The sequence below is a fragment of the Bos grunniens genome, chromosome 24 (assembly GCF_055505025.1).
Source record: "Bos grunniens cultivar Pamir isolate PY7600 chromosome 24, Bosgru_T2T1.0, whole genome shotgun sequence".
NCBI classification, from domain to species: domain Eukaryota; kingdom Metazoa; phylum Chordata; class Mammalia; order Artiodactyla; family Bovidae; genus Bos; species Bos grunniens.
The window spans coordinates 12,836,298-12,851,473 of NC_141188.1; positions in this window are offsets into that span (position 1 = coordinate 12,836,298).

Sequence of the window (15,176 nt, forward strand, 5' to 3'; positions counted from 1 at the left end):
TGAGGTTCTCACTCTGGTCCTTGGGCCTTCCTTTGTTCTACTTCCACAGGCTTTTCCCTTCTTTATCTTTTAGCCAACACAGTTTTGGACTCCTTTTTCCTATTCTAACTACCTAGCAGGTGAGATATACATTTATGAATGATAAAAACAAAAAACAGATTTGACAGATGAGGCCCAAGCAGAAACTGCTTAAACGGATACTCTTATTCTAGTCAGGCAAACCAGACTTGATGGTTGTATTAAGAAGTAAGAAAACCAGGAAATTATATTGGAACTGAGATTATACTCTAAGCCAAGTTAAAAGCTTTATTTGTGGGATTGAAAATGGGGAACAGTGATTGCAATGCAATACTATTAGAGAACTTTGTATAAATAGCATTCTATGTTGTATATGATAATGCTTTGGAAAACTTTGGACAATCAGTTTGGTTTGGAAGACAAGAGACTTTTATCTTTGGCTATATGACAAGTGTCCCTTCTGTAAAATAATGAGATTCATAACATGTCACGACTTTTTTTTTTCTTGAAGCATGGGCAGAAGCTTGCCCTTAGACACAAACTTCTTACTCTTCAGAGCTTTGATTAAGGAAAATTATAATTGGATGTCATCACTGCCAAACATTTCTGCCTGAGACCAGGATAAAGAATGATGGGATCAGGTCAGTTGCTCCTCAGAATCATGCCAGGTCCCAGTGATGGAGCTCTTTGGCTGTCCCTCCCCAAACTGCGGGATCTCAGACACACAAAAACTCAAAACAATGGGGAAAAAACCCTTACCCTCCAAGAAATTAGAAATCAATAACTAATTCTCGATTTTATTCTGTGGAAAATGTCTTTTACCTTGGAGAAAACACCTGGAGGGAGTTTAGCACTGATGTGTTAGCCACTCTTAGCCATTTGGTTTTGTAGTAGGGATACGCTTCCACGGCCATTTAACTTTGGTTAATCTGTGTCCTGCTTTGTACCATGAGATGCGAGTGATGGTGATGGATATGCTTCTTAGCAGAAGCTTGATGCTTTCCCAAGGTTTGGAAGCTCTGTGGGTCTTGTTTCTTCTTCCTGCTAATCCCTATCTCAGTTTTTCTCTACTATGAGAATGACCACAGGTACCCACAGCCCCATTTAAAAGGTTCAATACTTAAAAGTTTGTTGAGTCAAACCTGGAGATTTTTAGGGCTGTTTGTTGCTGCCATAAAGGTTCGGAACGCATGGTTTTTGGTGAATCTCCTTCACCATGTATCTTATATTTTCATATTACTCTTCTTTCAAAGTTCCATTATTTGGCTCTTGAGAAAGAGAAAAGAAAGCTTAGAAAAAATATTGAAAACATACTCTAAGTTCTAAGGAAAATAAGGAGCAATAGACTTGGAAGCACTGAGTCATTCACAGCAAAATTATATTTGGCTAAACCTTTAAACATCTGCTAGGGTAGAAAGAAATTGGCAGACATCTTTGCACTTACTCTGCTATATCAGGTAAGGTCACATATAAGGCAACCCACTCTCTCTGTCCCTCTGAGCCTCCCCAGCCAGCACAGGTGCTGGAAATTAGTTCCCCACTGGTATTAATCAAAATTCCCACAAACAGCTCCTCTTTCTCAGGTCTGTTCCTCAGATCTCTCTCTCTCTCTCTCTCTGTCTTAGCCTTTATCTTTCTCCATCTCTCTCTCTCTCTCTTTTTCCATCTCTCTCTTCCCTTCCTCCCAAAATTAGGACCTCAGAAAGCCCTCTTGCTGGTGAGTCCCTGACATTCCTTAGCATATATCTGCATGCATGTATGCTCAGTCGCTTCAGTCATGTCTAACTCTTTGAGGCCTTATGGACTGTAGCCTGCCAGGCTTCTCTGTTCATGAGATTTCACAGACAAGAATATTGGAATGGGTTTCCATGCCCTCCTTTAGGAGATCTTTCTGACCCAGAGACTGAATCCACATCTCTTGCATCTTCTGCACTGGAAGGCAGGTGTTTTTACCCCTAGTGCCACCTGGGAAGCCAAGCATATATCTGACTGACTCATAAAAGTGTGAATTATTGTGATCACAGGCTTCAGTGTGTGTATTTTGACCCTATTCTTTTAAAGGGGTGGCAGCGGCAGCCAGTCTGGCATAATAGGAGGCTAGACTTCTTTTCCTTCCCATCCTCTACCAGAATCCTTTCATATTGTGGCCCAACATATCATAAAGATCACCAAGAACAGGTGAGTGAAGAAAACTGCTACAGATAGACCTTTTGATGAGAGAAATAAAGATGTTAAAAATATCCTTCTTTTAAAAGCAGTGACATCTATTCTGAATGTGCCTATGAGTATAATATATCTGTTTGCATGTGCGCATGTGTGCGTGTGCGTGTGTGCGTGTGTGTGTGTGTGTGTGTGTGTGTGTGTGCAGGAGGTACTAATGTGGTTAAGGCCCCAAAGTCAAATGTCCTGAATTCAGTTTTGGGCTCTGTGATTCCCAGCTGTTGGAGTGAGAGTATCTTGAAGTGTGAGACACTGTCTTTATCTCATTCTCCTCATTTAAAAACAAAATGAAAATCATGTTACAGACTGCTCAGGTTCTTTGGGAATTAACTAAGTACATGCAGCAGATAAACAGAAACAGGCACACAATAAACATTATGTAGATAATGTTTTTAGTACTTATTTTTCAACCTTTTTCTGTCTCTTGAAGTTATCAGGGGTCAAGTAATCAACCATGCGGCTGCTACCAGAACAGTTGATGCATTCACAGAATTGAGCCACCACTTCTTATCAACATTTTGGGAGGACATAAAGTCACCTATTGAAAGCCATGAATGGGAACCATATTGTATTTCAGGGACACATAGACTAAGTTGCTTAGGCTACATATTGTTGAGCCAAAAGTTTGATTTATAACATCTCCTTCAACTCAGTTTGCCAAGACAAAAATCTACCTGGAGTTTTTCTATCCGTATCAATTCAATGTAAAGAAGATGCATTTAGCTAGAGTATCCCTGTTTGCAAAATATTTCCCAGGAACCTGCAGGAGTTGACCCTGACTCAGGACTTCAAGAGCATGGCAATGTCCTCATTAAAGACACAAGTAGCAGTTATGAATCTTCCTGTCTACATTACCATCCAGCCCACATTCCATACGGGGCTTATTAAAGACTTTGTCAAGTGCATTACTGGTTTGGAAATATATCATTCTAAATGCTAATGTGGATGCAGTAAGAAAGACACTTTCATATATTACTGGTGTGAGTGAATATGGCTACAAACTTCAGAAAGTAATTTGGCAACATGAATCAAGGGTCTTAAATTATTCAAACTGCATAAATTCCATTTCTATAAATATATTCTAAGGAAATAACCAGAGAAATTGACAACTGTGTTAACAACGATATTATTTATAAAAGCAAAAACTGAGGAAAATTCAATAGTCAATAATAGGAACTTGGGTGAATATACTATGGTGTAGTTATAGATAAAATACTTGCAGAAATCACAACTATAATAAAAATAATGACACAAAAAATGCTTATGAAATAATGGTACTTGAAAGAAACAATCACAACCAAACAAATATAAGGAGCCAATTTATACTTAAAATAATACACACACACATATATATACACATATATATATTTTTACATGATATATTAACCAATATATATAGATGAAAAAATCTTGGGAAGTCATATACCAGCACATTAAAAATAGTTGAGTCTGAATTTCTGAATTCTGAGTGATTTTCCTGTATATTTTTCTTTTTATTTTCCAACTTTGAGGGCTATAGTTCATTTCTTTTCTGAAAAATGTAAGTAGTTGGAACTTTGCTGTAGTTAGGATATGAAAATTGTTATAGTCAGTTGGACCGTCAGTTTACCAATAATATTATAACCTGAAATTGAGGTTAATATTTAAAAATTCATTCTAATTAAATTCCTTTTGATTTCAAGTACCCTTTCATCTGTCTCTCAGTGCTTAACAACCATTCACTTGAAATAGATTATCCTTTGGTTTGCAGTCTCCCTCTCCAATAAAAGCACACTTTCATGTCTACTAACAACTCAGTTTTCTCTTAGACAAGATCAGTTCCTTTCTTTTTTTAATATTTCTCTTTTCTTTTTTGGTTGTTTATTTAGTACTTCTCTTAATTCTTCTTCTTCCATTTTTAAATCAAATATAAAAAATGGTAAAGACATTTATTTGGGTTTGCTTATATAACTTTCTTTCAGTAATTTATGCATAATTATCTCAAAAGCAACAAGAGTTTCTTCAAAATTTATTTTTCTTTCCCTTGGTTATTTCTAGTCTGATTACTGCCAGTCATGTGGGATATTAAAAAATTCTAAAAGGTAAAAGGAAAATGTAGATTGTTTGCCTTAATTATTTTTTCGCAGCAATGTATTTCTAAAGATAGCATTACATTGAATTCCAGTGTATCAGGCAGGAGACTAGGGGATGTTCTAGTTGAAGAGAGAAGAACAATTCGGACCACAGGCTCTCCTCACTTCCTTGCTTGCCCCAGGAGCCACTGCTGAGCCTCTGCAATATCCCTAAAGATACTGCCAGGACTCTTTCAAGCCTGGAAGAACACAGTTGGAGATCAATATGCTGGGATATTCTGTGCATATGTAACATCACATTTTTGCTACTTCACATTTGAAAATAAGAAATCGCGCTGCTCTACTTCTTCTGTACCATCCAATAAAGACATTTTCCTCCTCGTCCCCCCTCTGCTCATCCATTTACTTCTACCAAAGTCCAAGTGGATGAAGGCAGCAGGGGCTGTGCAGTCAAAAGACAGTTACTGAAAATTTGTCGAATCACCCTACTGAGAACTGCTGGATACACAGCTTCCAGTAGCTTGTTGTTTGTACAATGGGGCACTAACACCATCAGAATTGTATGTGTGTGCACAAGAATTCTAAAGTTATGGCTTTGGAATATAAATATTTATCAATTGAGTCACAGATAGAACCTTGAGAAAACCCTGGAAAGAAGAGACATATTTCAGTGCTTATGCACAATTACTTTTTTCCATTTTTTGTTTAAAACATACAGATCATAGGAAACAACAGAGAATATCTATATAACTTAAATAGATTCAAGAATGACACATGCATCTCAGGGACACTTATCTAACTGAAACTGCACAAGCAGCAATGTAGTATTTAACCTCAGTTAGGAAAATCCTGAACTTTTATTAGACTAAGAATTTCATATCTAATGAGTTTAATTTATTAATGCTTATATAATGAGAGACTTTAAGTACTTCACAAGTATTATTTTAGTTCAGGTAATAGTATTAGACTGTTTATAGATTATAAAAATAATTGAAGAGAATTTTGTATAAATTATTGTTAGAAACTCTATTACTTTCTAAATATTACATGAAAGCTTCTAGACTTAGGAGAATATATACTTGCCTATTTTTGTATTTTATTAGAGAATTTCTCAGGGGCTTCCCAGGTGGCTCAGTGTTAAAGACCCCAAGGCAGGAGACACGAATTTGATCCCTGGGTTGGAAACATCCCCTGAAGGAAGACATGGCAATAGGGCTACAGGCCATGGGGGTTGCAAAAGAATTGGACATGACTGAGGGACTAAACAGCAACAACAATGAAGAGAATTTCTCAAGGTGTCTGCATCAATCATTAGTTCTTATTCAAAATATAGCCCATCTGATAAAAGACTTAAGAAGGAAAACTACAAAATATTCCAAGTAAAGACATATAATATGATTTGATGATGCTAGGGTTCCCATCATATAGCGCATATATGTGTGTGTGTGTGTGTGTGTGTGTGTGTGAGTGTAGACATAACTATAATGATAGATTCCTATAGACGTAAATCTTCTAGTACATAGTGGGTTTCCCTTGGGGGTCAGCTGGTAAAAAAATCCACCTGCAATGCAGGAGACCTGGGTTTGATCCCTGGGTTGGGAAGATCTCCTGGAGAAGGGAAACGTTACCCACTCCAGTGTTCTGTACATAATACAAACAGCTAATGAAGAAAGTCAGGTGAAGCTTAAGCACACTCACTGCTATGAATATTACTGGCATGTATTAGTTTGTCCAGCTCATCCCCACTTCTTTTCAGGAAAATTCCTATCCCTTCTATTTGAAATTGCCAAATTCATTCTCAGAATCGCCATGGGAATCTCAACAATATGGGGTACTCAAGCTTCTGAACACAACTGATTGGTTCAGGAGTGGGCAGCTGACACAGGCTAACCCAGTAACTGTCCTTCTCTGGGAAGGGCTAAGAAACAGGAGGAAAACATCATTCCAGGGAGGTGCTCCAAGGATATGTCTTAAAAGAGCTGTTTATGATGGCCATTTTTCTTCTTCCTGTGAACTTCAGACCGTAGCAAGCAATAAAATTTACAGAAAATATAAATTATAAAGGTGGATAAAGAATAGTGTGGAGAGACCAAAAAACAAAACAAAGCAAAACAAAAAACCTCTTAACAGAGTTTCTAAAACTTTCTGATCCCAATGAAATTTTATTCATGTGCTATACCAATGCCCTTATAATAAGCTTACAGGTAACTGACTCTTTTACTTTAGCAAATTCCAGCTGGTTTTGGTTTCTGTCACCGAAAACTCTGCACTTAAAGACTTGTTCTGAAAATTAGTAATACTGCTGCTGATAATAGAATATATTTTCTTTAAATAAGATTCTCCATACTATTTCATGGACGCTTAAGAGATGTCACCACTTTTCACTAGTTAAAATTTTAAATGTTGAATTTAGTCCGAACAAGCAAGACATAACATTTGAGTGACTTACAATTGCCAATTCATCACTTTCACAACAGCATTCTATACAACACCAAAAACTGGAAACAATCCAAATATCCATAAACAGCAAAAACAATGAATGTTACATGGGCACAGTGGAATATTATATAGCAATCCATACACAACCACAGTTATACACAACACTAGGGGTGAATCTTTGTAAAATAAAATAAACCCAAAGAGTCTGAAAAGATTATATATGACATGGTACACTTAGGAGAATTCTAAAAATAGCTAAAACGTAAACCTACATTTTAGCGATACATGTAATAACAGTTAAGTCCTACACAGTAGTAGGTGAAGGAAATGATAATCATAAGATTTAGGAAAATGCTTAACTCCGATTTAAGAAGGCAGAGAAGAGGACATGTCTACTTTTGCTTGTCTATCTAGCTCCAACATTTTATTTAGCATAGATTGGATGATATTGAACGTGAACTGCAAGTTGGTAATTTATGCACCAGCGACATGCTTGAGAATTACAAGCAAGGTGACCTCATGGTATTTCTGAATAATTGGTTCTCTCACTTCCTAGGAAATTTCACCTTTATTAGCTCAGCATACTTTCCATTTTATAGCGCATCAGAAAGGGTCCACCAAAAGCTTGCTAGCAGTTTGCCTCACATATTCTAAAAAATCACCTGTTATCAAAAAAAAAAAAAAAAGAAATATATTTTTCATATAGCCCAAATTCTATTCACATAAGAATGGTTCTGACTAAACTACTTCCCTTTTGATTGTGATTTTGAGTATAAATCTGCTTTCTTGGTGGTTCAGATGGTAAAGAATCTGCCTGCAGGACTCCTGGGTTAGATACATGGGTCGAGACGATCCCCTGGAGAAGGGAATAGCTACCCACTCCAGTATTCTTGCCTGGAAAATTCCATAAACAGAGGAGTCTGGTGGGCTACAGTCCGTCGGATCGCAAAGAGTCACAAAGGACTGAGTGATTGACATACATACGACTATAAATATAATGTTATTCCTCCGTTGGATTGACTCTCTAGGTAGAAATCAAGATTCTATTTTAGAACACCAATTGCCCCACATTGACAGTAAAACCTGATCAGAATGGCTGTGTGTTAGTAGGATGGATTCTGTTCTGTGAGGGCTTTAAAAATAAGAAAGTGTCCCATCTTACAAGTATAATTAGGCTCAGCGTTGTTTTGTAACACGTGCTTGTATTTTAGAAGCTTTCTAGTTCCCTTTTAGCCTAGTAAGTATATTATCTTTGTTGTCAATATTTTTGTACAAATTAAAAATACTAACAATTTGCATACAACATTCATCTTGAGAGCTGCAAGTGGTTCAATTTCCCTTTTCAAGTCATCAGAGATAATGCCATTAATTGCAAGCATAGCCAAAATGAATATTTTCTAATTCCTTCAATACATAGATATTTTTGCAGGAGAAGACAACTAATGAAATCACAAGAACTTCATCTATTAGGACATTTGGACTGAAGATTCTTGGAGCTCTTAAAAGAACTTCTGCCATTAGAAGTTTATGGTTGTATATTGTTATTCCAAAATAAGAAACGCAAGCACCGCAATTACTTATAAAATGCCAAGGCATAACCTTCTGAAATGAATCAATAAAAATATGCCTTGGGAGGGTTCAGAAGCCATTTTCTGTCCCCTATCTTCACTGAAAACAAACATTTTTTGGATAAGAGATTTTCATGCACTTTGCATTATGTATACATAATAATGGACTCCTTGGTAGCTCAGCCAGTAGAGAATCTGCCTGCAATTCAGGAGACCTGGGTTTGAGCCTTGAGTCAGGAAGATCCCCTGGAGAAGGGAATGGCAACCCACTCCAGTATTCTTGTCTAGAGAATTCTATGGACAGAAGAACCTGGCAGATTATAGTCCATGGGGTCGCAAAGAGTCGGACATGTCTGAGAGACTCACACACACACACACACACAAATAAACTTATCGAGATATGTTTTGTAAAGAAGCACTAAGTGGTAACATTTCCTCTCTACTTCAGTTCTAGACAAAACCATTACTGTAATATCAGTGTCTCTGGCTACCCTGAAAATCCATTAAAATCCTTCCTTATTTTCATTAAAATCCTTATTTCCCTTTCTCTGATATCTCATCAACCAACAGTCCTGTTGATACTATTTTAAGAATTTCACTCGTGTGATTAGCACTTTATTTTGCATTTTGGTAAAGATATAACTATTGGAGAAGGAAATGGCAACCCATTCCAGTATTCTTGCCTGGAGAATCCCAGGGACAGAGGAGCCTAGTGGGCTTCCGTCTATGGGGTCGCACAGAGTCGGACACGACTGAAGTGACTTAGCAGCAGCAGCAAAGATGTAACTATGGATCCTCAGACACCCCACAAGCTTGGGCTTCCTCTGGTCAAAGCAGCAGCCTCTGTATCTCGATTCTGCTGTTTTCTGACTGGTACCTGGTGCTCTGCGCATCCCAGGCCATCCTTGCCCTACATCTCCATCAGGACCTGCACTTTACTACCTCACATACTCAGAGCCACCTGGCACAGCCTGTGGCTCCAACTGAACCTTGCAATAACTTAGTTAGTTAATTAAATTGAAGGTATTTTTTTATTTATCTTATTCCAACACGATTTAATCTGTTTCCTGACTGGTTTCTGTGCCCCTAGATCTCCCTCTGATTCATAGAATGTGTATTTACTAGACAAATCCTTTAAAATTCCTCCTTTTACATATCATCCTCAATGATATTATTTAATAATCTCTAAACCCTTATAATAGTGCCCAAACTTCTCAAACCAGCATTCAAGCTCTTTGATAAACCATCCAGAAAGCACTACGCAGCCATATTCTCAGTAACTGTTCTTCAAAGAGCACTCTCTTGCCAGGTAATTATCATCATTTTGGTTAATCATTTGGTTAATCCAACCGCTCCCCTGTGCCTTTAAATCTTCTGTGTTTTGTTAACATTATCTAAATATTATCATTCCTTCACTTTTCTCACTTACCTATATTCATTCCCTAAGAGCAAACTGAAATGTCATACTTTCTACAGAGAATGGCCAGATAATACTGTTCCAGAATGAATCCTCCTTACATGAACTCATGAAAATCTTAGTACCTCAGTTCCCCTTGTGTACCTTATCATAAATGACTTTGGTTTCCGTTACTTAAACATTTACCTCAGTAATCTTATTCTCCTGGAAATACTTGGAGGGAGGAGGCTGAAATAATTTTCAATTCTTTATAATATCTTGCTTCCCAAGTCAGTATTAATAATAATAGTCCCTACTGGCCTGTTGACAGTTTTCTAGGAGTTATATTTATAAGGAACAAACTGATATAGCTTTAATCTCATTGAACTTCCAGCAGTAGCTTGTTATTTTAGGTATTTGTAAATACCTAAGTCTGTTCTATGAAACAGACTTACTTGATTCTTACATGCATCTCAGATTCTCTGAGTTCAAGGATAATGCTCAGACTTCATTTTTGTAAAAATTGATTTATGTTTGACTGTGCTGGTCTTTGCTGCTGTGTGGGCTTTTCTTGACTTGCGAGAGGGGCCCCTGTCTAGTTGTGATGTGTAGGCTTCTCGTGGTTGCTTCTCTTGCTGCAGAGCATGGACTCTAGGAAGCACTGGCTTCAATAATTGTGGGATGTGGGCTCAGCAGCTGCAGCTCTGGGACTCTAGAGCACAGGCTCAACAGTTGTGACACATGGGCTTAGTTGCTTTGAGGCTTGTGGATTCTTCTTGGACCAGGGATTGAACTCATGTCTCCTGCGTTGACAGGCAGATTCTTTAATACCGAGCCAAAGGCACGAGGTAAGCCTAGACTCTTAAGTATTTTACAACAATATTTCAATTGTGAATATCACATTTTGGTCCAGCAACCTCAAATTAAAAAAAAAAAGGATTGAAGTAATGTATGTATAAAGTAATGAATATTTTTTATGCATATTTCCTTCCATGTAGGAAATGTTTTCATTAGACACAAACTGTGTACCTTTAAGGTACATACAAGCTAGTTTCTAGCTTAAATTTTTCATTACTTTGATTAATTTTTAAATAATTCATGAAAGAACATTAAAGCAATAAAAGCTGTCAAATTTATGACAAATTTCAGCTATGCATCGGTCACATAAAGCTATTCAGCTTTTCATACAATCAGAATTATGTGTATGAGGGAATTTTGGATAGAGTAAAATGAAGACAGTTATTGGCCATTGGTATACTTTCAAAAAAAAAAAAAAAAAGATAACAGCAACCAATACTTGAGGGTAGTTAGGGACACATAAAACTAGTCTAAGTCAAAAATCAGTCATTACTTTTCCAATGGAAATGAACTCAATCTGGGAGGTTTCTTTCTTCCTTGGTTTCAATGATTGTGCTGCCAAGTCCCCGAGGTAGCAATTCTAAAAATAACATTTGAAAAGCTTTTCTGACCTGAATGTCAGAAACTGACCAAGCAAATAAATGTAACAAAAGGAAGCTAAGGGAAGAAAAAATTGGGGGTAGAAATGATTTTTAAACAATATGAATGTAAGAGAGGATATAAGAAGTATTTATATACCCTTTCACTACTTCTTAAAAATAGAATATATTTTGAGGTTCATAGTTTTTGCAATTACTTATTTTCTTTTTGAGACAAGCAATAAGAGACAGAAATTTGTAAAGGATTCAAATAAACATAATTTAATTTCAGAACTAAAGGGGGTTGTAATTAAGAAGAAGCACAGATGAGATCAGAATGATGCTTACCTTGCACAATTTCAATTTGGGGGGACTTCCCTGGTGAAGTATTGGTATTACCAATGCAGGGGATGTGAGTTTGATCCCTGGTCACAGAACTAAGAGCTCACATGCTGCTTAGCCAAAATAAATTTTTTTTCAATTTTTGATTGACATTTGATTACTAACTGGTGGATAGATTTGTCCTCTCTGGTTTCCATAATCAGGTCATGTGCCTTGTCCTTTAAACAATTATCCATTTGTTAAGCTTAGGACAGTCTCAAATGTAAAATATGTATCATGCAAAGTATGTGTGTATGTATGTATGCTCAGTCATGTCTAACTCTTTGTGACTCAAAGGATATGTAAAATGCATACATAATCAAATATTACTCAACATAAAATTTCTAGAAGAATATTACCAAGTATTGACAGCTATCACTGATATGACATTCTGCTGGATGCTATATATATAATATGTGTGAATAAACATGCATATATAAGAGAATGTATATAGGTAAATGTAACATATGTTAGTGTAATCTATAACCTAGAGGATAAATACCATTTGAAGGATTATCAAATTTTAGTTATGAAAGGCCTATATTCACTTAGATTTTTTCTAAAACAAAGCAGAAGCTTTACATAAAGCATGTGAAACTTTATTCCTTAACCAGAGAAATATTATTTTACCTTGCAAAAAGTTATTAAATCATTGTTTATTCAAATATTTTTGTTATTATTTTTCTTATCAAAAGCCTCATAGTTGGCCATCTGTTGCATCTCCAGCCAGACTTTATTGTTAAGATTCCCCATATATCTTGTTAGATAAAATCTTCACATTTGTCGGAATACAGATTCCTACCCATCTTTGTTGTCAAGACGTAGTCTTTTACTTAATATCACACATATTTTAGGGTGTCACTACTTTCTACTCTAAGTAATGAACCAGAGTAAGCCTCAGAGAAAACCTTCTCCTGTGGCCAGAAACATTTTCCTTTCTTCATTTATAAATGAGTTTGACAACTACAAGAATAGTTCCAACACATTAAGTGCAAGATCACCTTCTGCCACTCTTTGTGGATATTTCCCCCAATTTCTATATAGAAAATCCCAAATATAAATCTCCAGTCACTAGGACTTCACCGAAGCATTTGGAGCCACAATTGTTGATAGCCATTAAACGCAGTACAAACAAATAGGTCTTTATGCTTCTCTAAGTACTTAAAATATGTAGGTAGGTCCTCAATAGTGGTTTATTGATTAGATGTGCTAATAATGTGTGAGGGACTACATGAGTATTCTAGAGGGAGTTGGCAAGTTAGATGTGAACAATTTGATAAAATTAAATGATAAATGACATTAAAATGATTTAGGATAGATTTAGATTTTTTCAATAAGAAGCAGAAAATTGGCCATTCCAAGAAGTTTTGAGTACTATATATGATGATGCCAAAGATCAATATAGGAGCCCTGACTGATGAAATCAGGGTTACTAGCAGAAAAGCAGACTTTGTGGGAACCCCTACAGGGCTGAGAAAGGAAAGATTGGGAGTATCTGGGAGACTTTCACGTATGCAAATGAGCAGCATCTTCGAACTGTGACACTCCAGAAGATCAGAGGTCATTCAATGTCTAAAGGCAGTGAAAACATAGAAGACTTACAGAGGTTTAGAAACAGGAAAGAAGAGGTGCAAAGGCCATGAAGAGCAGCTGTCACAAAGGCCAGATGTAAGACTCAGGAAAAAGACAGAGCCCAGTGAAGCTTCAGCTAACACCTGGAAGAGTGTGGTGCCAACCTGCCTGGCAGAAATGTCAGTAGCTATAAACACAGATTATTGACAGTCAGATAACTGAGCAGTTTAAGGTCAGAGAAGAGGTTCAAACAGCAACCTTATGAACAAGAAGGAAAACCAAGGTGAAGATGTACAACCTGAATATAGCCAACATCTTTGTCTGAATGTAAGGAAGGAAAAAAAAAATGTAATGTGAGCAAAAATCAGTACTACAGATGCAGAAGAAAAACACATTTTTGAGAAAAATATATTGAGGGATGTAAAAGGAAAATAAGGAAAATGTCTTTAATTCAATAAAATATCAAAAGTATGTTATAAAATAAGATAGATATGATAAGGTGATAGATTCAAATCAAGAGGAGACTAAAAAGGAGGCAAACAAACATGAATAATTTAAAAAAAAAATTGTATGCCAGAGGAAATGTGTAGGAAAATAAGAACGTAGCTGATAGATGAAATTTTCCTTAGAAGAAACAAAGGGCAGAATCAAGTTTACAGAATACGTCATCATTAATATATAGGACAAAATGCTTGAACATGAACAAAAGGACATTATGAAAACGTTGAACAAAAAGTCATTAATTTAGAGCTAATTTTTAGATAAATAATCCTGCTCTAAGTAGCTGAACAAATGTAATAAAAAATATAATTGAATACAACCTGAACTAGAGAAAGAGCAAGAGTCTTGAAATTAAAATAGCTAATTGGATATTAATAATATTTAATGAAAAGATGTCAATCCCTGGACATATCCTGTGATCCTTTTTTTAATTTAATAATAAAGGAAGAGAAATTAGCTTCAATTTTTTTCTTGGGAATTACTTAAGACTATTTATGGGAAAACATTGAAAAGGAACCCTTTCTTTTAATTTTTTCTCTTCAATAAAATTAATTGTTTGCTTTAGTTGTTACCAGTTCAGTTTCTAATTTATTCTTTACATTTGAAATTTGCGTTTTGATGATCAATTTTAACTCATTATTAGATTTAAAACATTTTAACTATAGGTTTCCCCTTTTACATACATAAATAGTCACATCTCTCACTTAATTTCTTTTGCTATGTGTGAATATTATTTTTTAGGATGGCTGCCCATTTATCAAGAACTTTATGCTACTATGAAAATGTTTCTGTGATTCTTTTGTCTTGTTATAGTCCTACAATTGGAATTGTCTATTATCAAAACACACTGAAAAGTCATGAACAAAACAGAGAAATGATACATATTTCTTTCATTCACAAAGAGAAAAATTATACTAATCTTATAGAAAAAGGAATTCATTTTATATTTTTTCGCATTTTAGTAACACTTTTCTCACTTTCTTGATAAAAGTTTAAAAATGCAATGGAATCAGTCTGCTTATAGTTTTTGGTACAACTTTATTCTCACCTATTTCGGCAACAATGGGCATATTTATTTTATGAAATATAAAATACACTTATATTATAAAAATCTATACCTAAATATAAACAGATTTTATAAAATATAAAATATACTATTCTTGTTATCTTTTAGATAAAATGCTATATTTCTTAATTCCCATTAAATTCCTTTATCTTTAACAAATAAATGTTTTTAGTTAATTATTTTGGGCATCGACCCTCAGCCTCAGTTTGAAACAAATGTGAGACAAACTTTAACATTTTCAAAGTGTCACTTCAGTCAGACAGCTGTGCTGCCAATCATTCTAGGCTGCAACTCCAATTTCTTAATTTTGTTGAGTATTGTATCCCAGTGCTCCCAATTATGCCTATGTGCAGAGAGCAAGTCTAAACTACCTGAGCCCTGAATGAGTGATTCCAGGATTTAGAGTGCCCTCAAAGGTGTGTTTTCTTGTGCACTGAGCTTGACCTAGAGGCAGTTCATGTCAGCCCACATCCTGTTTTTAAAAAAAATTATTTATTTTTAATTGGG